Raw genomic sequence first — 26,617 nt, forward strand, 5'->3', positions numbered from 1 at the left:
TGCCTCGAACAAGCGCACATGCGTAGTTACATGCAACATATAGAACTTGGCAACTTAACAAATGTTGTTGTTCTTTTTTTCTCTTTTGTTACGCATTGTCATGACAGAGAGGGGTACTGTTGTTGTTGTTTGTATTGTTTTAGGAGTAATCAACATCAGATTTTATGCCATGCAGTATTTGTTGTCTTTTGATCTCTTGTTGTAGTTTTATTTTGTTATTGCTAGTTGATGTTGTTCTCATTCTCTGTTATGTGAACCCACATAAACTTCAAATGCAACTCTCAAACTTGTACGATATGATGACCTCTTTGTCTTGTCTAAAATTGTTCTTTTATTCATTGGATGACATGCAACATGGCTTTTTACATTTTCCATCAATTGGCATTTTTAAGTGAAATTTAAAAAAAAAAAAATCTTTTAACGAAAGATGTGAGGGAGGTAGGCAGTTTTTAAGAAATGGGTTTTCATGAAAAAAAAAAAAAAATTGTTAGACCATCAGAAAATACTGAATATTTTTGGGTTTCAGAAAAAATTTGTCTTGCTAGAGATAGTTATTCTGGTTCCACAGATAATTTTTTTCGGGAACGTTAATGACTAGCTCCTGCGATCACCACTGAACTGATCTCCAAAAAACGTTATTAATATCTTTTAAAATTATGAATCGACTAATTGGGGTATGACAAAGCTACCACTTCACACACCTCTGCTGATAACAAAGTAAAGATTTTGTTTAAATAGGTACCTTGAGCTTCTGTAGTCATCTAGTCAATGTTACAATTTAGCGAAATAAATGTCGCTAGCAAAATCAACAAAAGTGTTTTGTTGTTCTCGATTGCACAGACATTCGGCAAAATTGTGGTTGATTTAACCGAGTTTTTTGTCAAGAGACAAAATCTGTTTAGTTATTTCAACAGAAGAGAACCTGTTAGTTTTAAGCATAACATATACTCTAAAAATTCTCATTTGTTCTAACTGATTTTTCTGTTAAAAGAACTAATTTCACTGGTGATTCAATACAGAACATCTACAAATATTATGCAAATTCATCCGCGAATTTTAAAGAGAATTTTACGCTCATGTTTTCTTAAGAAAATGGTGTCACGAAAATCTCCGTCATAACAGCAGCCTTTACAGTTATTTTAATTTATTATTATTTCTGGATGGTCGTAGGGTATGAAGTCTAAATGCTAACTAAGACCGTTACTTTGTGGCTGTCAAGTTAAGCATAACGACGCCAATTCTGCCTTATTCCAGTTTCGATAACAATATCTTCGAGGTGGAAGTGTGTTAATCCACACTCAGTAAAGCCTTTTGTAGTTCTATATCCGCACCGGGCAAGATAGAGTCTTTGGCGCGTATGCTGAGGCCTAGGAAATAAATTACATAATAATTTAATGATAAAAACCTGCAGCGATAAACGGCAGGAACAGAAAAATAGCAGTATCATTTTTTTCAAATTTAGGCAATGAGTTTTTTTTTTTTTTTTGTTTATTTTCGATATTTTAAGAAACAACTTCTATAATTTTTTAACTGAAACTTTGCGAACCGATATCAAAAACTTTTTCGAAAAAATTCGGAAATTGGATAAAAGTTTTACAAAAGTTTCGAACTTTTTATAAGAGTTTTCAGAGTTTTTCGGATTCTGCAATTTTGTAGCCCAATCAGTTTTAATCTAACAAAGTAAAAGCTATAGGTCTCTCAAACTTCGCATTTATTTTTAACAATTTTTTTTCCGAAGAGTGTTTTATATTTTCTTCCAAACGACATACATTTATTTTTTGAATAGAAGAAAATCTGAAAACCCCTTTGTCAAAAACTATTACGAATTTTGGGAGACCTCTAACTTGTACTTTGGGACTACAAGGGCTGCATACTCAAAGAAATACAGAGAACTCTAAATATTAAGTTCAAAATTTTCATAAAATTTGTGTCGAATTAACGAATTTATTTGAAAACGTTCTTAAGGGTGGTTTGCACAGTTTACACAGTACTTCTACGGACTCATTAAGTCTGAGTGAGGTCCTCATGGACCGGCCAGCGTAACCTAACTTACCCTGGCACAGTTTCAGCTACAAAATCCCTACCACTTTTTGTTTCTTTTAAATTATCGAAAATAAAAGAACAAACATTTAGTTGAAAAAATTGCCATTCTTTCGTTCGATGCTGTACCTCCCATACAAGCGAATGCTCAGATGAGGTGTTCGTCCTATCTTTTCCATTTCAAAATTTACAAGCTTGAAATTCTTTTGAATTTTCTTCTCTAACATTTGGCTTACTCCTTAGTTCAAGCGGGGTTTAATTAGAGACCGAATGCGAAATATTTCACAAGTATAAATTGAAGCAGACAAAATTAAATGAAACGAGAGGAGAAAGGAAACCCGATAAGACACTACCACGAATGTTTAGAATTAAAAAATTTGTTTTGAATTTTCCTTTTCTTGTTATTAAATTTGTTTCCGATTTCAATAACTTATCTGGAAAATTTTTTAAAATTTTTAATTGCATCCACTTCAAAAGTGATTAATGACGATTTTCCTATGGCAAACAAATGTGGCTTTGAGTCAACAAAAAAAATCTAGCACACATTTTATAAACGTAAAATTTACTTGGAGAATCAATTAAAAAAGGGTGAGTTTAGTCAATTGGAAAATTCTTTTTTAAAATTTTTCTCTAAGTGCTATTTGAAATGAGCGCAAGAAATGTATTTAGAAAAATTTTCCATTTGCATTTCAAAAGTATCTATTTTAGTGCCAGAATTCGTTATTTGCTCTTATTTGTTTATTATGAAAATATGTTAAATGGTATTTCACTTTACCAGAAAAAAAAACCAAGAGATATGTTCGAGCGCATTATTTTTATGTTTTATGGTTTTGCTCATTAAATGTTTGCTTTTAAAATAAATACATTAACGATTTTTGTTGACTGATTGTCAGATTGCCAGAAAAATATTGCTGCATCGTACAGAGGAATTACGTTCAGACTGCAAGTAATGAATTTGTTTCAATTGCCCTGCGACCGACCCGCATTGCATTTTTGATGGTGGCGTTGATTGATTCACTTTGGTGACACTGTATTATTAGCCACTTGCATTGTTTTTGTTGTTACATTTTAACCTCCTTGGTTTTTGTTTCATTTGGTCTATCGAATTCATATGGCTTTTGGTTTTGCAATTCTTGTGTAGTTCAAAATTGAGTCTAAGGTTGTAAGACCTGCACACAATCTTCGACACTTTACAGACCCGCGCTTGAACCCACGCCTTTCCTGTTTGGTTGATCATGTGCACCTCTCGTCTTTGCTCAATTTCCGCCTTCCCAGTCTAATTGGGACGTCTACGGAGCAAGCTTCAAGGGATGCGCCCTTTTTAGCTAATTCATCCGCTTTTTCATTCCCATCTATTCCCATATGCCCTGGGACCCAATATAGATGTATACTTCTCCCTGTCCCGTTTCTCTACAGGGACTGCTTACATTCTAACACGCATTTAGATGCTGTGGTATGCGAGATTATTGCCTTAATTTCTGCTTGACTGTCAATATAAAAGTTAACACGATTGCAGCTTGGGCTATATTTTCCAGGGTTTCTACTGCTTTGGTTACGGCTAATATTTCCGCCTGGAAAACGCTATAGTAATCCGGCAGCCTGTAGGATCTGTTTATGTCCGGATCAGCACAGTATACCACATACTCTACTCCTTCCACTACTTTGGAACGATCTGTGTACACATGTATCGCCTCGTCCGCCATTTGAGCACCCTTGCGCCAACCGTCCACCTCTATTGTGGCCTTAAGATCGCCTTCGAAGCGCAGATAGGGAATCAGGTAACGTACTAACTTCGAAAAATTTGTTTATTAGGTCGTACTACAGTGTAGGATTTATCGAGGTTGCCACCTATTTTATATTTAAAATAAATAAATTAATAAATAAATATTTCATTGTAACTACTTTCTCCACTCTCTCGAAAACGGCTCGACAGATTTGGATGAGATTTTTATACAGCTAAAAAACGGTACATTAGAAACCTCTATAGTTAGGCGTTGTTACTAAGGGAAATAACGTAAAAAATGATATATGTCTGTGGATAGGTATGTAACTTATGGATTGTAAACTAGTAAGCCGATTTTGAAAAAAATTGCAGGATATCTCGTAGCAATTTGAAGAGTTTTAAGAAGTTTTTTTATCAGGAAGGGGGTCACGAGCAAACCTATTGCAATTAATTTTATTTATAGTGCGATTTGCTTGAATTTTGGGTAAATATTGGCCAAGTCAATAATTGAGAAACTTTTATTTCCGGGAAGTGGGCCATGGGCCGACCTTTTCAGAACAATTTCAGCTTGGTGTGATTTGCTTGGTGTTACCTCTTTGACTCGATTCAAATTTAAGAAGCTTTTCTATTCGGAAAGCTGACAGGGGATGACCTTTTTTAAAAATACCCGCTTTTAATGCGATTTACTTGAAATTAAGTATGGGGAATGCGGCCTCTGACTAGTTTAATATTGTAGAAACTTTTATTACCCGGTTAAAAGGTAACCGAGCCGACCTTTTCTTAAAAATTAAATCTTTTATTGCAATTTGTTTTAAATTAAGTACGGGGGTATCTCTCTGACATGGTTAATATTGGAGTAACTTTTCTTTCCTGAAAGTGGACAAGGTCCGAGTTTTCCAAAAAAATCTGATAGCTAGTGAAATTTGCTTTAACCTTCCTATAATCGCGCCAATTATTGTAACATCTATACTCGTGTACGGTCTCACAGACCGATAGTTAATATACCCCCTACAATATATTTTTTTACATATTTTAATTTTTTTTTTTTTAAATAATATAATTATTCTAAAATTTAGGGCTTAATGAAACAAAATAATGTGCATAGTACTTCTTTTATTAATTATTTTACAGGCTTTCAGTCTATCACAAATCAGTCTTCAAATTTGAGATATTTTTCTTAAGTAATAGGAAAACAAAAATAAAATCTGAACTTCTTCTTAAAAACAAAATAAACTTTTTAATAATAATAAAATATATATCAAGGTATATATTTATCTATGTTTGGTTTAGTTTAGAGCCTCACCAGAACAATCAGGGCATACTCGCGTCGGTCTCACGGAACGATTGGCGCCAAATGCTACAACACGTACGTTTCGCACGAACGCACAGCGTGCACTAAAACGAAGTAAGCCACAAATCCCACAGCTAGCATAGAGGTCGGCTTCTCCAGATTTTAGTGCATAAAAATAATTACGAAAATGTGTTTCGTCGGTCTCAGACACCAATGCCCGAATATAGGAAGGTTAAAATTGGTTCAAAGCAGACTCTTTGATTAGGTTAATATCCTGGTCTTTCTCGAACAGGAGCCGAACGTTTCTAAAGAGTTCTCTGTAACTTTTCGAATTGGTTCAAATTTGGGTTACTTTTTCTTCGGGAATTTGACAAGGGCCAACCTATTCAAAAAAATGATATGTGTTATGTAGGGTGGAGGATGGATGTAAAGGAAAGTGAATTTAAGTGAAAGAAGACGAGTAGAGGAAGATGTGTAGGATGGAGCGTTGCAGAGGCAGAAGTAGAGGTAAAAGGAATGTGAGTGAGAGAGCATTTATCGTGAGTCATCACTCACTAAAATGGACTTTTCATTAAGACTGATTTATGAAATTAGTTTATTTGTGGTAGCAAAACGCCGGATAATAGCTAGTATTTCAGTAAAATATTTCAAAGCACATATTTGAAGAAAATTTGTAATACGCAACAGCGTTCTAATTGTTACCAAGCAATTTTAAATAAATAATACAACTTTTGAGTAGGGTTGCCACCTAACCCTCAGTATGTTATTGTTTGCTCGTTGATTTGCGCTGAGAGAGCTCACTCATTTTCTAATTTAACTCAAGAAATATCATATTCGGCAAGTCTTTTCAAAGAATTCCTAATGCAATAAAATGTGTATAGAGCAGGCCCATATTTTGCAAATGGAGGCGCTTGAGGTTAATCATATGAATTCATTCGGTTCATGTGTTTAGCTTTAAAATTTAATTTTCGCTATTTTACCATATCATTTAGTGCGCTTGTTATCATTGATCTATTATTCTATTTGACAACCAGGATATAAATTGTCTACATTACACACAAAAAGTCAACCAAAAGCCAGATACACACACACATACCCAAATGCGTATACGCATTCAACTCTTGACAGGAGCGTTGATGGCTCCGTAATATCTTTGTGCGCTATTCTCAGCAACTGTCAATTGTCACATCAAATGTCAGTGGCAGCCCATAACTTGTTGCAATTGTTGATGTTGTTGTTTTAGTGGTTGGGTGCATTGCATATCACGAAAAATGGCAAAAAAAAGTATGTATAGCAAAAAATTTGCATGCAGCGCGGCGATCAACAGGAATGAATGCCCAAAACAAACAGCAAAAAATACACAAATACAAGTAAGAAAAAATTTAACAAAGCGAAAGCAAAGCTATATTCCGCTTTCTAAATAAGGTACACATCAGCTAAATGCTCCACAAAAGCAATGCAACGTATAACAATAACTATTGCAAAAGGAAATTGACTGCGTTGCACAGTGAGCCATTTCAAATAATGCGAAATTTATTTTAAAAATTATTTCATGCTAGAATTTTGATTTCGAAAAATTACCTTATAAGTGACATTTTTGTCTGACTTCAATTGTTCTCAAATGCTACATATCTATTTTTATTCCAGCTCTTAAATATTTAGGCATATTCTTTCAATGCACTAAGTTCTTAACATATTTCTTCAAAACATCTCCCTGTGCGCCGCCGCAGCTATGCAAATGGATTACCGTGGCCGAAAGCTCTGTGCGTTAGTGAACGACCGAAATGCCAAAGCCGTTTTGGTGACACAAGCATTGCAAGCAGTCATGCTGCGTAGGCGAAATTGAGAAAACAATTGAAGTCCAAATTGAAGAGTAACGAAAATCGTAGAAAACACGAACAAATGCAAAAAAGCTGCAACACAAAAAAAAAAGCATGCTAAACGCTTATGCAACGAAAACAAAATTATGCATGATTTCAAGTTGCAAATGTTGTTTGAAGCGCATATGCCACGCCTCCCACAATGCTACCACCTCACCCCACACACACAAACATCTTCGAAGCGTTATAACGTTTGTGGGCGTTTAGGCTTTGGCGTCACATTGGCGCGTCCATTTTTGCATGCATGATTTAAAATGAGTAAACTCGCTGGGCCGCGTACTTACTAACTGGCTAGCGCGCTGACTCGTTGTTTAGGGCTTGCTTTTTGGCAGACGTACGAGTACTTTGTCTGACTGACGCACGTCGTGCCGTATCGATAAATCAGTCAAAACTGTCAAAATGTAAATTATATAGTCCAGTGACGATGGCTGCAATGACGGCTGCGGCGGCGGCTTGTAACCGCTGAGGCGGATATGTTAGCTTTTGTGCGTAGGCAAAACTAGGCGGCTAAGTACATAAATAAATAAATATCTGCGTAGAGTGAACTGTATTTGTGACAATGGCAATGATTTAACATCATAGCGTTGTAAAATAATAATATTCTTACGTGCTTGGCCTGTAAAGCCACATATCTAAGATCTAGGGTGAGCTGACACTTACTGTTGTGCGAGTTGGTTAGGCGACCGGGAAAAGCAAAAAAATCTACACTTCTTTTCAGAATGCCAGCGTTGCTAAAACGAGTGTTCACTTCCAAAAAGTTTTCACAGAAGCCGTCCACTCAGTATGAGATTTCAAGATTTGTTAAGATCCGATTTTTCAGTGCAAGTTTAAGTTAACTGGAGTTAAAATCTGCCACATTGGCCCACTTATCTGTAATGAGCTGTTAAATTTTATTTTAATTCCCGTAAAGGTTGGTCTAGATTGAGTTTAGCTTCAATTGTAGTTTAAACGGAAAAACTGTTTTTAAGTGACTGGCTTCTTCTTCTGTAGATATAAAGACGGGAAGTATTATAGATGTTGATATTGACTCGCCTTCAATATTTGATATGAGCACGTCATGCCTTTCAAAAGTATTGTTCAAATTTCAACATTTACAAATTTTCGAATAAACGTAGCCAAAAAACAACATATCCATTAATAAAACAACTCAACCAGGCAAACATATCTATATCGCAACAGCTACGCAATGACAACAACTGGTCGGCCAGCGACGAATGACCGAAGATCGAAAGTTGTGTGCACAGTGGCGAACCTAACTCAGTTCAAAAAATGTTGTGCTAGTTTTACTTTTTTTATTACACACATTTATTGAACGTCCGAAGCCGAAAGTGATGTTGAAAAAGGTATTGCGTAAGCATTGGCGTAGCTACCTTGGTTGACACCCGGTGAAAATTCTCTCTTAAGCTAAGGACACGCAAACCGTAATGAACAATATCAGTGCAATCATAAGATTGGGAAGAGATTCTGCAAAATCCCATTCTTATTCTTGATAGAACATTAATTAATTCATTCTGTATATCTGGTGACAAATATGATACTTTTGAAGTTTTATCTTCCTCCAATTCCATCTGTGTTCTTTCAGCACTATATCATACTTTGACAATAGTTCTACTAATTCCATAAAATTGACTTTATTTTTAGAGTCTTGTCCTTCATCATGTCCCCGAAACGCCAAGTTTTGTTTAGCCAGAAATAAAGTTATATCCAATAATCTAGTCAAAAGATGCTTCCATTTCTGTTTTTCTATATCTAAATTGCAAAGCTGCATCATTTATTGTTTTATTCAATTTTTAGTCTCATTTCTAAAGTTTTCCATTTCTCAAGATTTTCTAGATTTTCATTTGAGCATTCGTGGTCAGCTTCTTTCGGATTTAATTTCCACCACTTTTGAAATCCAGTCGTAAATGTTGCCGCATTGGTATTATTGGCACAGCAAATAAACGACAGCAGAAACAGTACATGTTAATAGAGCTGATGGAATAAACCATACATGACCCTAGGATTTTTTCACCATTAAGCATAATTTTATAAAATCAATCATTTGAGAGATGACGATCGTCATCTTTTATTTTGGTTCCGTGTCTAGAAACAGTAGCAAATCGTCCTTCTTTGTTTTGGATATATTCACTTGCTTTTTTTATTATTTCAATGCGAACATTATAAGGAACAGGAATACTCCATTCCGTCACATCATTTAATTGAGGAAATGGTTCATTGGTAGCAACAACAGTACTGCTACTATTATTTTCAGCATCTTCTTCGTTTGTGTTAATTAATTCTATACTGTCAATGTTGCTTCCTGAAGATCAGCTGATAGTATCCAAATCATCTCTTGCATTTGTATCACGGTGAAAATCAATTTCTTTTGATGAACTTGAGCTGCCATCAGTTTTTGTAACATACTTAAAAATCGATCCAGACATACTCTGAGCTACATCCAATCTAGCCCGTTTGGCTTTCCTTTGCTGAAATCCACTTTTTCTTTCGGATGTATGCACTCCCCGGGGCATTTTTCACTTGATATTTGTTTCTTACACTAAAACAAAAAGCCAGTTGTTATGGTCTATATTGTGAGAGTATTTTCTCATAAACTTGTTAAGCAATATGAAATTCAATTATAAAATTATCTTACCTGTAAAATATTCGATATGAATAAATCAATCTTTTTAATCTTCACAAAACAGCATTTAGGTTTCTAAAATATATTTTTTTCTTTTTATTATTTATCACTACAGAATAATACACGTTTAACAATTTACGCCAACGAAGCACAACACACTTCACGAAACAAATGAGAAATGTTGCAACTGAGACGTCAAAGATCGCGAGTATGGGACGAGGAATCCCCCACGACAGCGTCAGACTCTTTTGCGGGAATCCCCGAATTATACATAGAGCTGAGCTAGTGTTAGTGGGGTAACCCTAAAAAAGAAATCTATGTGCTAGCTTTTTTTTTGTTTGTTTGTACATTGTTCTTAAAGTTGAGAGACCGGGTGGGTGTCACCCCAAAAAAGGTGACAGGCGGTGCGGACCGCTCCCGCCGCCCCACCTTTCTACGCCACTGTGCGTAAGTATCCTTGCTTTATACGATTGAAATCAAAACCCGCATGACGATTTTTTTTTACTAGGACGTTGAAAGACATGTTTAGATGACGTTTAACAGCCGAGATCTAAAAATGCTCAGCTACAAAGACACACTCATTAAATAAAACACTTATAAAATTGTTTAATTTTGAGTTTGCGCCAAAGCGAAAAAGAAGCACAATTCAAATTTTAAATTAAATTTTAAAGAGTGCTGTAATCATCACATAAAAGATTTGACTCTTGTTGCGAGCTAAACGGAGCCAATGTGAAATTATTGTGAGCCATTTGGGAGACATTCGAGTCAACGCATGGTTATACATGCTCTAGCGTAATTCAAAAGATCTTGTATAGCAACGGGCAAGAAAAAAGCAGCTGCAATTTTTATCAAATTACGGCAATTAAAATTTATTTTATTTTCTATTTTCGACAATTAAAAAAGCTCTTCACGATTTTTCTAACTTCCCGCTTAGAAACAACAACTAAAGCATTGAATGGTTAATTATTTGTGCTTATATAAATAGCACAAAAGAAAACCTTTTTATAAAATCAACCCTTTAACAACAAGTGTAACTTGGTACAAGCAAGCATATAAAGTATGCACTGTCCAAAGGATGAATCGAATCCGAAGAAGGCATTTGACAGAAGTTGTACAACAACAGCAAGGTTTTAGCTGAATGTGTTAGTCAACAGTTTAATCATCGCAGGATTTATACGATATAACCGAAACATGTATCGCTTTGACTGCCCTAAAGTCGCATTATTTCAATATTTTCCAAATTATTTGATACATTTTATTTTTCGAAAAAATAAAAAACTTTTATGAAAAATACGAACCTTTTATTTGCAGTTTTCGAAATTTTTCGGAGTATGCAGTTTTGTAGCTCAATAAATTCTAGTCCCACAAAGTACAAACATAGGTCTCTTAAAATTCGCATTTATTTTTGGAAATTTTTTTATCCGCAGGGTGTTTTAGATTTTCTTTAATATTAGGAACGAAGATGTGCCCTTCGTATGTTTAACCCTTCGGAAAAAAAATTTCAAAAATTAACACGAATTAAGAGGACCTTTAACTAGCTCCTTGTTTTACTAATATTGATTGAGCAATAAAACTACAAACTCAGAAAATCTCTAACAGCTTCCAATAAAAAGTTAAATTTTTGTATAATATTCTCGAATTTTTTCGAAAAAGTTTGCGCGATAACTTTGCATCGTTTTAGTTCATAATTCATGAAAGCATTTTTTCTAAATTATTAGACAATACAAAAAAAAAAAGAATTAATTTAACGAAATTTTTTAACAATTGTCACTGCTATTTTCATATACGCTGCTGTATGTACTTGTCTTCGTATATACTCAAGTTCTTCTTCTTACATATTTCTAAATAAGTTCACAAATGCCCATATTTTACTCGGTACGCCTTTCTATTACTTTGTTTACCATAACAAGCCTCACATTTCACATTCATCATTTCGAACAATCAAAATAAATCTAAATATTCTAATTGAAATTCGGCAGTAAGAACCAAACCATTTTTCTCTTACAATCGTTGAATGCCACACACCAAGAAATATTTTGTTTGAAGCAAAATATGAAATGCGTTCATGCTCAAAAAACACATACAATATATTTTTTAAAGAAAAAAGTTATGCGTTTTGTTGTTAGTGTGCTCTAGGTATGTAAACGTTATTGTTGTTCTTAATGCACTATTCTATTCTATTTTCATTTGCTACCTTTTCTATCCTGGCTGCATATATCACATTCAGTCACGATTTTAGCTCATAAGGCACTACTGCGCATGCGCAACTGCAGCTAAAATGCATTACACTTATTGGTGTTTGTATGCATATTTCTACCACATATTTCATGCATACTTTCATACATAGGTATGAATGTAAATTAGTTTTTTCATGCACACACATAACCCCAATGAAGCGATCACCGCTACTTATGATTTTTCATGCTTCATTGTTGTTCCTGCTTGCATTATTGTTTGCTTTCGTATTCCTTTTTTTTTTGGCTTGTAAAGAATTCCCTAGAGCGTTTTCGTCAATTGGTTTATGCCCTCGAATTCTTTGGAATTCATAACAGAGTCAATGCAAATATCAACTGCTTGCCAATGAATCGAACAACGGTAGCGTTGAAGATTGATATCTTGAAGTGCAGTTAGCTTATGTAAAAACGCAACAACAAAATGAAGATTGTAGATATGGAAAAATTGTTATTTTTGTCATAGATAAATAATTGTTATAATAATATGCCATACATCAAGCATACGTAATTGGTTGCAGTAGAAATGTTTTTGTACAGAGTTGGGCACTTTTTTCTTTTTCTAAATTTAATGGCAAACTCATCAGCTGAGGCAGCCTCCTCTAAAGCATTCAATTAAGTTCAGGTCAGTTCATTTAAATACGCAGCTGTCCTGCATAAACAATTTCTATGCGCATATTTATTGATGCTTCAGTTCAATATTTTCACAATCATCTTATTTTCCTTCTGGGAACAGCTTCTAATTCGATCTCATTTTGATATGCGTCAGCTCCAACTGAACAAACTATCCGCCCTCAACACATTTTTTGTTTGCTTATCGACATTTTCTTATATGTTCAATTGTTACTTCTTCCAGTTGTGCCAGTTATCACATCTTTGACATCTCGAGTGTTAACTAATTTGCATTTTTGTGCTTTGTTTGCTTGGCTGTTTGCTTAGGTTTCTTCGCCTTATTTTATCAGGTAGTCACATCATTGCCAGCTTAGGATCGTTCGAACTAACTATGTTCGTAATTTTTTTTGTTGGTTTCTTTTTTAAAATAGGCTGTTAAATAATGTGTGATTGACTCGAAATTATGTATCGTAAATGTGAGAGCTTAATGCTTTAAAAAAGGTTTGATTTAGAAATTATTTGCATAATTTATGTCTGATCGCTATTTATAAAAATTTATCAACAAATTCCCAAATTTTAAAAAGTGTAAAAAAATGTTAAATGAGCTAGGTTTGGTTAAGTTGAACTGGCCAGTCCATGAGGATCTCACATAGACTGAATGAGTTCATAGTGTTAATGACCAAACTATTTATAATCTATTGTGGCGAATGCTGACATCACTAGGCAACCCTGTTCGTGTGTTAGTAAATAATCACGCAACAACAAAAAAATGAAGCAGCCATTTTTATATATACGTGTCCACGTTAAAGCTAACAACACTTATGTAGAAGGCGACGAAGAGATATCTCACACACACACACATGTAGTCATCAGCCGAAGTAATTACTCACACATGCACACGTATATGGCTATAAACTACAAATATACACGTATATAGCTGGTAACCACGCAGAAAATTATAGAAGGTGCAACGTCTAGAACTTTGGAGATATATGCGGACGAAGCAAAAGAGATTGTAAAAACGGCGCAAGCTGACTAATAATTAACCAGTTTAATTTAAACACGCTGTTATGAAGTGCGTGATATTGAAGTATAAAGTTAAATACAGACCATATTTCAGTACTGAATATTGGAGTGATTTATTCTTTATTCAACAGTTTAGCGATTCGAACGTTAGCAGCAGGTTTATAATAAGCGGAATTTTCCAAAATACGTTAAACTATGTTATAAAATAACTCCGTCCTCTTGTCAAATCCTAGAAGCTTTCCACAATCTATGCCAGTTGCTGCTTCTAAATCTGACAGCTGTGTCACCCATAGTAGCAGGAGTATAAGGCTGACAAGCGCAGGACACGAGCACAAAACATGCGCCCAGTGGGTTAGGGGCTTAGAATATACCCTGCCTAAATGACGCAGAGGGTTTTGCAGCGCAACCTTCAAGGGGTTGCCAGCGCAATTTAAAGTTTCTCCAGACCAATTGTCAACCTCACCTAATGTTGTCGAATCATGTTTCTTTGTCATCCGAGGGTCTGTGGCCGCAAATTCCTTATGGAACTATGTGATAGGAGGCGCATTGGCCTAGAAGGTTCAATGTGGTCATATCAAATCGTTTCCAAGATGGTGGAACTTATATCTTAATGGTGCTTGTTACCGGAACGTACTGTAATTATATCCGTCAAAGGACCATCAACATCGATAACACTCCCCTAGTTTTTCGGGGAGTGTCTTTGTCGCTAAAACAAAAAAAAAAAACAACACCAAACAGCATGCTCAATCGTTTCCTCCTTCAACATGCACTTCCTACATCTGCAATCCTTCACAAGGCTTAATTTAAAATCATGTGACGCAGGAAGGCGGTGTCCAGACCCTATACCCATCAAGAGCCTACAGCTCCCTCTTTTTCAATTGTAAGAGTAACTTTGTTAGTCTAGGGTTATAAGACCTGCACATGACTTTCGACACTTTGTAAGCCGTGCTTCGTTTGCAGCCTTTCCTGCTTCGTCGATCATGTGCAGCTCGCGCCTTCTTTCAACCTCACCCAATCGGAGGGAACGCCTACGGTGCAAGCTTCGATCAATCCGCTCTTTTTAGCTAGCCCATTCGCTTTTTCTGTCCCATCTATTCCAATATGCGCTGGAGTGCAATATAGATGTATGATTCTCCCAGTCCGGACTCTTTTCAGGAATTGCTTACACTCTAACACACTTTAAGATGCTGTGCTATGCGAGATTATTTCCTTAATTGATGCTTGGCTGTCAATATAAAAGTTAACTCGGCTGCAGTTTAAGCTATGTTCTCCTAGTGCTTCTACTACTTTGGTTACGTAATCTACTACGGTCTGGAAAATACCGCAGTGATCTGGCAGCTTGTAGAATCTGTTTATATATGGATCAGCCCGGCATACCGCAGACTCTGCTCTTTCAATTACCTCTGAAACATATGTATAAATATGTATGGCCTCATCTGTGATAAGAGTACACATGCGTCAAACTTCCACATCTAGTGTGGCTGAAAGAGCCTCTTAGAAGCGCAGTTACGTGATTAGGTAGTGTGTTTGTCCAGTAATCGATGATGCTATACTACACATCAAAAGATGGGAATTGGAATTAAACATAAAAATTTATGAAAGTACCTACCAATATATGTAATAAAATTAAGTAATGGAAATTTTCTCACGCATTCTTTTGTCGTAAATTCTACATGGAATGCGACAATTTGGCAAAAAAAAAAACATTCATACATACATATGTATTTTTAGTTACTGTATAATTCCATTCGGGCTTGCCAAAAAAGCGTACCTGTTGTGTGACGCAAATGTGACTGTAACACCCCATTAAATGCCCGTAATCACGATAATTGCAGAAAATTTGTGCGACGACGTTGAAGAAAACAACGACACGAGCAACAAAATTGCTGTTAAGGTCTTACACACACACACACACACGCACCGTTGACAAATCTTTTAGTGTGTTTGCCCGTACGAGGCGCTTCATTTGCTCATTTGCTCATTTCGAACGTCGTATTCGTACGTTTGCTTGCCTGAATGCTTTTCCTAGTTATTGCGCCTTAATTTATGTGTCTTTTCGCTTTCATTGGGTCCTTTTTTAATACCCAAGTAAATTTCTTTAGTTGTAACAGGCAATGGCGTGCATGCAAGAGCGTCAAGTTTTTCATTATTTTTTACGTTTTTCAGGTGTATGCATGTGTGATGGTGTATGTATGTGTAAATTACACATACTTGCTGCAATAAAATTAAGCACACAACAACAATAAAAGCAAGCAAAATAAATTTGTGATAAACGCTCGTACGTGCCACAACAGGTGTAGATGGAGTAAATAAATTGGTAGAATTGGTGAAATGAAAAAGAAGTTCGCTCTGTTCCTATCCATTTGTATGTTTGTTTATTGTGTAAAGGATCCTGCAAAATTGCAAATAATTATTTTTTTAAGTGTGCACGTAGAATGAACATAAAAAGCCAAAAAAAAATGGGCATCTTATTTTTGTTTTTTTTAGCTTCAACTTAATTAATGTTGCGGAAAAGGATTTTTACTTTGATATTGGAATTGGCTGTTAATGGGTTAAATGCAAACAACGCATATAAGGCTATTAAAATAAAATTTGCTTTATTTAGCTTTAATTATTTTATATTTAGTTTAAATAAAATTTGAAAGGATTGAGTTGCTACTACTCCTAAAACTATGCTTGAATTTTAAAAGCAAGAATTTGCCATTTAATATATGTATATTCCCAAAATATTTGAAGAATTTTGAATAATAAACAGTTGAAGAGTGCTAACTTCAATTTGGTGTTCCAGCAAACAGAGATCGGCGTTAGCAAGTTTTTTAAAAGAATGTTTGCTGCGCCTAAAAGCAAGCAATATTAAGTAATATCATTTTCATAATTATTGAACGTATCAGACAATTCCGGTAAGATGACAACAATTCCTAAAAGAAAAGAATCGCTGCTTTTCTAGCTCTGCCTGATATTAAATTGAAGACGTTTGGTGCTGGTTTTCAGTGAAAAATGTAATGGGTGCCCAATAAATTTCTGTTATAAATCAAAGTAACGAGTATTTGCTTTTAGAAGCATTATTATACTCAGCTGAGCAGGGCTCACAGAGTATATTAACTTTGTTCGCATAACGGTAATCCGTAACGCCATAAACTAATCGAGATAGATATAGACTTCTATATATCAAAATGATCTGGGTGAAAAAAGAAATTAATTTAGCCATGTCCGTCTGTCCGTCCGTCCGTCTGTCCGTCCGCTGTAAACACGATAACTTGAGTAAGTTTTGAGGTATTTTGATGAAATTTGGTATGTAGGTTCCTGGGTGCTCATCTCAGATCGCTATTTAAAATGAACGAAATCGGACTACAACCACGCCCACTTTTTCGATATCGAAAATTTCGAAAAACCGCAAAAATGCAATAATTCATTACCAAAAACGGATAAAGCGATGAAACTTGGTAGGTGCGTTTAACTTATGATGCAAAATAGAAAATCAGAAAAATTTTGGACAACGGGCGTGGCACAGCCCACTTTTAAAAGAAGGTAATTTAAAAGTTTTGCAAGCTGTAATTTGGCAGTCGTTGAAGATATCATTATGAAATTTGGTAGGCGCGTTAATCCTATTACTATATGTGTGCTGAATAAAAATTTGCGAAATCGGATGACGAACACGCCCACTTTAAAAAAAAAAATTTTTTAAGTCAAATTTTAACAAAAAATGTAATATCTTTACAGTATAAAAGTAAATTATGTCAACATTCGACTCCAGTAATGATATGGTGCAACAAAATACAAAGATAAAAGAAAATTTCAAAATGGGCGTAACTCCACCCTTTTTCATTTATTTCGTCTAGAATACTTTTAATGCCATAAGTCGAACAAAAATTTACCAATCCTTGTGAAATTTGGTAGGGACATAGACCCTATGACGATAACTGTTGTCTGTGAAAATGGGCGAAATCGGATAAAGCCACGCCCAGTTTTTATACACAGTCCACCGTCTGTCTTTCCGCTCGGCCGCTAACACGATAACTTGCGCAAAAAACGATATATCTTAACTAAACATAGTTAAAGTACTTATCTGAAGCCACTTTATCTTGGTATAAAATATGGCCGAAATCCGAATATGAACACGACCACTTTTCCGATATCGAAAATTACGAAAAATGAAAAAAATGCCATAATTCTGTACCAAATATGGAAAAAGAGATGAGACATGGTAATTGGATTGGTTTTTTGACGCAAAATATAACTTTAGAAAAAAAATTGGTAAAATGGGTGTGACACCTACCATATTAAGTACAAGAAAATGAAAAAGTTCTGCAGGGCGAAATCAAAAGCCCTTGGAATCTTAGCAGGAATACTGTTCGTGGTATGATATACATAAATAAATTAGCGGTACCCGACAGAAGATGTTATGGGTCACCCTGGTCCACATTTTGGTCGATATCTTGAAAACGCCTTCACATATACAACTGAGGGCTACTCCCTTTTAAAATCCTCATTAACACCTTTCATTTGATACCCATATCGTACAAACACATTCTAGAGTAACCCCTGGTCCACCCTTATTGCGATATCTCGAAAAGGCGTCCACCTATAGAACTAAGGCCCAATACGTTTTAAATAATCATTAACACCTTTCAGTTGATACACATGTTATATAAACACATTCCAAGTTTACCCTAAGTTCATTTTGCTAAATGGTGATTTTCATTTATTTGGTCTCCAAAGCTCTCAGCTGAGTATGTAATGTTCGGTTACACCCGAACTTAACTTTCCTTACTTGTTTTTATTTTTGAGCTGCAACTCCTACATCATTTTTGGGTGACTGCAAAATCTGACGCTGGACATTTGCTCTAAGAAAGCCTTTTTGGTTGAGCCACCAGCACAGTATATGAAGGATTCTCTACCAAAGCGTAGGGCCACTAATGAATTGGTCTGCTAGGCATGTTTTAGAGTTTCAACAAGTAGAATGAGGTAAACAGTGAGGCAGACAACTATGAACATATCGAATGCTGATAGGAAAACCACTATATATATTTTGGTTGACGTTTCAAAAATGATTGATATCAAATCTTTTTTTTTTAAAAACATCCTATTTCAGAAATTGTTTGAAGAATGGCTTAATTCAGAATATTATTCAAACACGCCCAACTTGTTACAAAAACGTCTTATCTGAGCATAATTTTAATATATTTTTGTGAGAAATAGGATGCTTATGAAGAAAATTCTAATAAAGGCTTTTCATCAACCAAATTCTGAAATGTGGCGTTTTTGAAAAATGATTCAAGATAGGGCATTTTTGACTTCGCCGGCGGGGAAGAGTGTTATTATTTTCACCAGTCAATATATTTTTTAACAAAAATGACTTCAAATCAGAAAAAAAAAATACCTAAACCGTTTTAAAAAGAATTTTTTAGCTTTTGCAGCACATATGTATGTATGTTTTCGAAAGCCAACTGAACAGGGCAGAATTAATATCATATTGTAGTTAATGAAATTTATTGAATGAAAAAATATGAGATACATTTAGACAAGTAATTCAATACGTATATAATATAAACATTTGTATGCTAGATAAAGTACTTCAAGTCTCCAGTACATCATCCCCACTAGAATTGAAGTTCTTCACGCCTAGCTTGTTTCTGCAGAAGTTAAATTGTGTAATTGTCACTGCTTTTGTAAGAATATCTGCAGCCATGTCTTGAGTGCTTATAAATTTAATGCTCACAACTTCTTCTTGAACAAGGTCTCTCAAAAAATGATGTCGAATATCAATATGTTTGGACCTAGCGTGATACATGTTGTTATGCGCTAAGTCAATACAGCTCTTATTGTCGGAATATAGTGTCCACAATTTCTTTTGGTTTTGTTCCAGCTCATTCAATAGTGCTTTTAGCCATATTATTTCTTGGCATGCTGCTGATAATGACATATATTCAGCTTCGGTTGTTGATAATGCCACAGTTGTTTGCCGCTTTGAACTCCAAGATATACAACCACCCTGATACATAAACGCGTAACCAGTAGTTGATCGACGACTATCAATGTCACCAGCCCAATCAGCATCAGTAAAGCCAATTACCTCTCCATTGATATCTTGGGAAAATTCTAATTTATAATGAAGTGTGCCTTTAATATATCTAAATAATCGCTTAACAGCTTTCCAGTGCACAGTTCCGGGATTTTTGTTGAACTTGGATAAGGTCCCCACTGCAAATGCAATGTCTGGTCTGCTAATCTGCGCAGCATACAATAAACTTCCAATCGCTTCTTGATAAGGCACGTCTTGCATCAACTTTCTCTCTTCATCTGTCGTAGGAGAAAATTCATCTGACAATTTTTGATTTACATCAACAGGAGTGCTTACGCTTTTGCAATCTTCCATGTTAAACCGATTAAGGATATCCGTCAAATATCGCTGCTGATCTAACCATAGTTTTCCTCTCATCCGGTCTCTTGTAATTTTCATACCTAGTATATAATTAGCCTGTCCCATATCTTTTATTTTGAAATTCGTTTTTAAAAATGCCTTTAGTTTCTCTTTATACAAAGTATTATTTGAAAAAACTAGGATATCATCCACATATATTGCTATGTATGCTCTTATTTCCCCTTCTATATAGTAATATAAACAATGATCCCGTTTCGACTGACACAATCCAAATTTTTTTAAAGTCTCACAAAGCTTTTTGTTCCAACAACGACTTGCTTGTTTCAGCCCATATAGTGACTTCTTTAGCCTACATATTTTCCCTTGTGTAATATCAAAACCCTTTGGCTGTTGCATATATATTTCCTCCTGTAAATCGCTTTGAAGAAATGCTGTTATAACATCCATCTGATCAATGTCCAGATTATATTTCACCGCTAAAGCCAAAAGCAAACGCACTGAAGAATATCTAACTACCGGTGCAAACGTTTCTTCGTAATCAATACCTTTTCTTTTGGAGTATCCTTTTACAACTAGGCGTGCCTTATACCGCTCAATGTTCCCCATAGAGTTCCTCTTTAATTTGAAGCACCATAGTTACTGTATGATGACAATCATAGTTAATAAGAAACATATTTTGATTAGATTTCAAACAACTATCTGAAACGAATTGGTCTTCCAGAAAAACAGCATTTCTACTAATGGTTATTTTACCAGTATTTGGTTTCATAAATCGATATGCCTTGGATTCTGTACAATAGCCAACAAATAAAAGTTCTTCGCCTTTAGAATCGAGCTTCTTTCTTTTCTCTTTTGGGATATGTACTACAGATTTACAACCAAACACTCTCAAATGTTTCAAGTTTATTTTTCTACCAAGCCATACTTCTTCTGGAATATTACCATTTAGTCCTCTACAAGGCGACCTATTCACTAGATACACGGCTGTATTTACCGCCTCCGCCCAGTACCTTTTGCCAAGCTTTGATTGTATGAGCATACAACGTGCCTTCTCGATCAGCGTCCTGTTCATACGTTCTGCCATTCCATTCTGCTGGGGCGTATACGGGGCTGTTCTTTGGTGAACAATTCCAGCAGACCTCATTATACTTTCCATCTTTTTGTTAGAGAACTCTGTACCATTATCCGTCCTTAAAGTTTTAATTTTCCTACCAGTCTGATTCTCAACCAACTGTTTAAACTGACAAAATATTTCTGCAACTTGACACTTCGACTTCAAAAAATACCCAAAAACTTTTCTTGAGAAGTCATCAATGAATGTCAGAAGATAGATAGACCCTCCATACGAAGCTACTTCCATTGGACCACACAAGTCAGAATGTACGACTTCAAGCATATCCTTAGCTCTATTTCCAAGGTCTTTAAATGGCAGTTGTGACATTTTTCCCTTCGCACAAACTGTACATTGATTGTTTTCTAAAAAGTCCGCTTTAGTTCCACCAACGCGATCTACCAACTTCATTAAGTTATCATGACATGGATGACCCAAGCGTTTATGCCAAATTCCGGCGTCGTTATTTGATTTCGCTATATAAACTGACTTCTGTGCCCTATTTAAGCGAAACATACCATCTACCATACTACCTGTTGCAATTGTATTTTTATTACAATCAATTACCTTGCATCCCGTAGAATTAAAAACGACTTCATGACCATATTTCACAATTTTCGATATGGACAACAAATTTGTATGTGCGCCCGGTAAATATAAAAATCTCGCAAACAGATTTCTTCGGTTTTATTATCATCAATTACCTTCACATCAATGTTTCCAAAATGATCCCCGTCCATTGAAGAGTTGTTAGCCGTAACAATGCTAAACTTCGAACATGGTGTAATTGTACTGAACGCAGATGAATCATTGCACATATGCGCTGTAGCCCCTGAATCAAAAAACCACTCACCATCTATGCATTCTCTAGCTGACATTGCCGCAAACATTGACTTTTTCTTCGGCTTTACAATATTTTTCTTCGGACAGTTTGCTTTAATATGCCCAAATTCTTAACATCCGTAGCATTTCGGTCCCTTTCTATAATTTTTATTATTAGACTTACTTGGCTTTCCTAACAATGCAATGTCCTGGTTAAAGGTGACTGACATATCCTGCAACAATTTTGTCTTCACGTAATCTCCGCTTATATCAACTCCAGAATTTTCGATAGCCATGATCATTGGTAGATAGATGTCCGGCAATCCCGCTAACATCAACGCTCCAATCCATTCGCTGCTCACTGTTAAACCTACATTGCTTAGTTTATTCGCTGTACACATTATGGTATTCACATAATCTTCCATATTCTGGCAATCTTCCATACGAGTCGTGATCAGCTTTTTCAAAAGGTTTACTCTCCGTGTTAGTCCTGAATCCTGAAACGCCCGCTCAAGACTAGCCCACATGTCTTTTGCAGTTGCATCGTTCTGTATCATAACATACAGCATCGGATCCACCAGCAGCACCAGCTTCGATTTCGCCACGACGTTCTTCCTTACATCTGTTTCAGTGCCAATAATGCATTTCCACAAGTCTTCCATCTGGAAATACGATTCTACTGCAAAACGCCATTGGTCCCAATTTTCTCGCCCTTTAAGTCGTTCAATTTGAGGAATATTCGTAACCGACATTTCAATGAAAAAATTTTTAAATTAATTTTTTAATTTGACAGTTATCGCCTGGGCCCATAACCTATTGTAGTTAATGAAATTTATTGAATGAAAAAATATGAGATACATTTAGACAAGTAATTCAATACGTATATAATATAAACATTTGTATGCTAGATAAAGTACTTCAAGTCTCCAGTACATCACATCATACAGGAGTGCCTTTGCATTAATCGAAAGCTAAGGCCCTTTGACTCTTGGAGCACGTGATCACTGCTTGTAGGCGACTGGAAAAATATTCTGAATTACTTTTGTGTAGTTTTAAGAGTAGGATGACTGCCACCAAAAGGTTTAACTGAGCTCTGTGGCATTCACACTGAATATATCATAAAATCACTAAGAGCATGGGAGGTGAAGGAGGAGAGATAACAAATTTTCACCCCCTTTTATTATTCTTTGAAAGGCTGTTTAAGCTAAGACAGTCTTAAGAAAGCGCAGGGCAGAAAAGAAGAACAGAGAGGAAAATAGAAAGGAGAGTTAGAACATTGAAAGTGGAAGCGCAAAAGAACAGAAACTGGGAAGGATAAATGAAAAGGAAAATTAAGTGTGTTTCTAATGACAATAAAGGTTCAGATAATGATGAATTCACCACAAACCATGGCGCCATTAAATATGGTTTTTCGAAAAGCGCTTTATCTCAAAACTATTTTTTATAATCTCTTATGCCAGAATTCGGATGAAAAACTCCCAATCACACTATTTAACCTTACGAGTATTTCGAAATTCGAGAATCTCGCGAGAATTGAAAGTCGAGAAGTTTGCGAGTATTATGAGTAATTCGAGATTCACGAATCTCGCGAGAAGGCGTGACTCGCAAGAAATCTCTTCTCGAACAAGTTCGAGAAATCGTAAGCTCTAATAAAAGGTATTGAATTTACACATTTTAAAATAGGAGGCTTTTCAAACAAATTATGGTAATGGGCCGATGTAGGGTGAATCTCGAGAATAGCGGAAATGAGTTTGTTTTATTTATTGCACGAAGGTTTTACTTGAGACACTCCTCTAATCTTGATTATCTTGTTATGAGGTTATATGTTTTAGCAAACAAAATTAGAAATAAAAAAATATTCTATATCTGTTAATATTCATTAAAGTCTAACATTTTTAAAAGCGGTAGTATCGGTCAGTAATGTCTGGAGGAATAGACTACAAATTTCTTTACAAAAATTTTATACTTAGCTCTACAAAAATAGCTAGTTAAAACAAAAAAAAATTTGGCCATTTATTACTGATATATTGAAGAATTAGCGGCAGGACGGTAATTCTGTGAGTCATTAATCGACTGCCCTTCGTTTATTCAGCTAACACAAACCAAGGTGTGTAGTTGATTTTACAAGACATTGAGCGCCTTTCATCTGTTGAAGAAGGTACAAGCTTAATACCAATATCAAACAGAAAGTGCGAATTGGGGAAAACTCATATGTATGGTGAAATTTTTTTAAACGCAAGGACGAGTGGAAGGAAAAATATTATACAGCGTTCCAAACTCTTAATAACGCTTTAAACAAGCTTATCAGTTTTTTCATATGCATTACTTTTCACAATGTAATGATGGGAAAAAGATTGTTCGAGCATTGAAATAGCCTCAAAAACTCCAAGCTCTATTGCATTCTTCTTAATTAGCCATCTCTAGTGGCACATCTTGAATTTTTTTCATTATCGTTTTCAAACCTTCCTGCCACTTGCATTTAAAGCGAACTTATCAACGCTGATTCGTTGCGCTGCTGTAAAATCACGTTAAGCGCATTTTCCATTATGGCAATAATGTTTATGATTTCACTTTATCAGCTCATAATTTCTTCAAGTTTTATCATTTTCATGCATGTGCATTTTCATTTATTTTATATTACTGAAAAATGGTCTACAACGCTACGGATCATTTGCAACCCCAATCATCTGGCAAGCCACTTCAAAATGCATTAACCCTCACTCAAGCCTTTGTGCTCATTTTCATTTCTAATCAGCGAAACGACTGAAATTAAATCCATTTCCAAAAATATGAAATATTCATCACATTGAAGCGTTGTTAAATATAAATAAATGCAGATATTTAATATTCTAGAAAATGTTTATTGCCTTCTGGGGTTAACTCATTTACTTTATTTCGTTGCGCATGATTTCTGTCCCGATGTAGATGTCTTTCGGTATTCAATTACATTACTCGCGCGACATGGGTTCTACAACTACAGACATGGAAATTTAAGCCTTATTGACTAATTGTTTTGGTAATCAAGCATTAAAATTTCTCAACACAAATCATATCTGCAATGCGGAGGTGTGGAATTTATCAGCTGCTAAATTTTTGATTTCACACAAATTTTATTTTCTCTTTTGATTAACTCTGAGAGATATTATTTGAAAATATTCACACGAATATCAGTTCCGCTTTGGGCTCGTACTTGGCTTTAAAATAGGTAATGCAACATATCTCCTGGAGTTCTTCAAAAACTTTCTCACATTTGAAAATTTCAGATGCAAAGATTTCAAATCTCAGCGTATTAAGATGACTCATGTTGCTTTTATTCGACTCTTTGAGTCCTACGCTTGTGAGTGCCGCGTGTGGAATTGGGAATGGCTGATGGGCATGTATCGGTGGTGTTCCCGTTAAACAAATTTTATACGGGAAAGGGATTCTAAATTTGCACAAAATGTTTGTACGGCATTATTTCTACAAAGTGTGTGCAGACGATGTTGCAGATCAGGAGTGCCGAAGGCTGTCGTATTACGAGCCAATACAGAACGGTGCAGGTGAACCATAAGCTTCGGATGAGAATATTACCTGATAAGGACATAGGAAACAAAGGGGTTGTTAAGTGTAAGCGGTTAGCTACATCACAAGCCAAGTAGACTTCATTCCATTGAAAGAATGGGATCATAATAACGTGGGAGTTAAGGAGCAATGCTACATAAATCGACACAGTTGGAGAAAACATTTGGCCAAAGTTATATTTTTAATATTATTCGCTATCCTTAAGCCCTCTGGTATAGTATTTTTACGGTTTTCACAACGAAAACTACCTTAAAATTCCTATTTTAAAGACCAAAGAAAGTTATGCTATGAGGGGGGGATATATTTAGGCCTGTGGCCTAAACAGTTTCCATATTTCCGATTCTCCCTGGTCACGTCGAGGAGAGGGAACAATATGAGACCCTAAAATCAGCTGCTTCTGAAAAATGATACCTTGTTAGATGAGTGCGTAAACATAACTGACGATAAGTTGCTGCACATTTAACCGACCTCCGACAATTGGTTGCTCTGCCTTAAGCATGGCGGGCAGAAAATTGTCTTTGGGCGCTGGCACATCGGTTCATCTCCGGCTTAAAACGCTTCAAAGCCTGGAAAGGCGGTTTAGTGCAAAACGAATGGACCTCAAGACGCGGAACGGAGCAAGGCCTTTCCAAGAGAAGCAAAGACAAAATCAAGAAGTAAATTAATTATAATGAAAGAATTGAAGACGAAGGCAAATCACTTCGATGATATTGAAGGAAAACAAGTAAGGAAGTCTAAGTTCGGCTGTCAAATTACAGCTTGCAAAACTTTTAAAAGTGGGCGATGCCACGCCCATTGTCCAAAATTTGACTAAATTTCTATTCTGCGTCATAGGGTCAACCCAACTACCAAGTTTCATCTCTTCAAAAAAGTGAGCGTGGTTATAGTCCGATTTCCTTCATTTTAAATAGCGATCTGAGATGAGTGCCCTGGAATCTACATACCGAATTTCATTAAGATACCTCAAAATTTACTCATGTTATCATGTTTACGGACAGACGGACCCACGTGGCTAGATAAATTTCTTTTTTCGTCCAGATCATTTTGATATATAGAAGTCTATATCTATCTCAATTAGTTTATGCCGTTACGGGGTACCATAATGCGAACAAAATTAATATACCCTGTGAGCTCTGCTCAGCTGAGTATAAAAATAAAGTTGAGTATTCAGCCAAAAAAGGGAAAAATATATAATTTTTTATTTTTTTCATTATGCGATTGCATGGATTGCGTGAAACCGTTCGTTCGATGGGGCCTACCAGCTTTCATATACATCGTTCAATACACAATAGCTTCTATGAAATCTTTTGTTATTTTT

The sequence above is a fragment of the Eurosta solidaginis genome, chromosome 5, assembly GCF_040869045.1.
Source record: "Eurosta solidaginis isolate ZX-2024a chromosome 5, ASM4086904v1, whole genome shotgun sequence".
In the NCBI taxonomy this organism is placed as follows: Eukaryota; Metazoa; Arthropoda; class Insecta; order Diptera; family Tephritidae; genus Eurosta; species Eurosta solidaginis.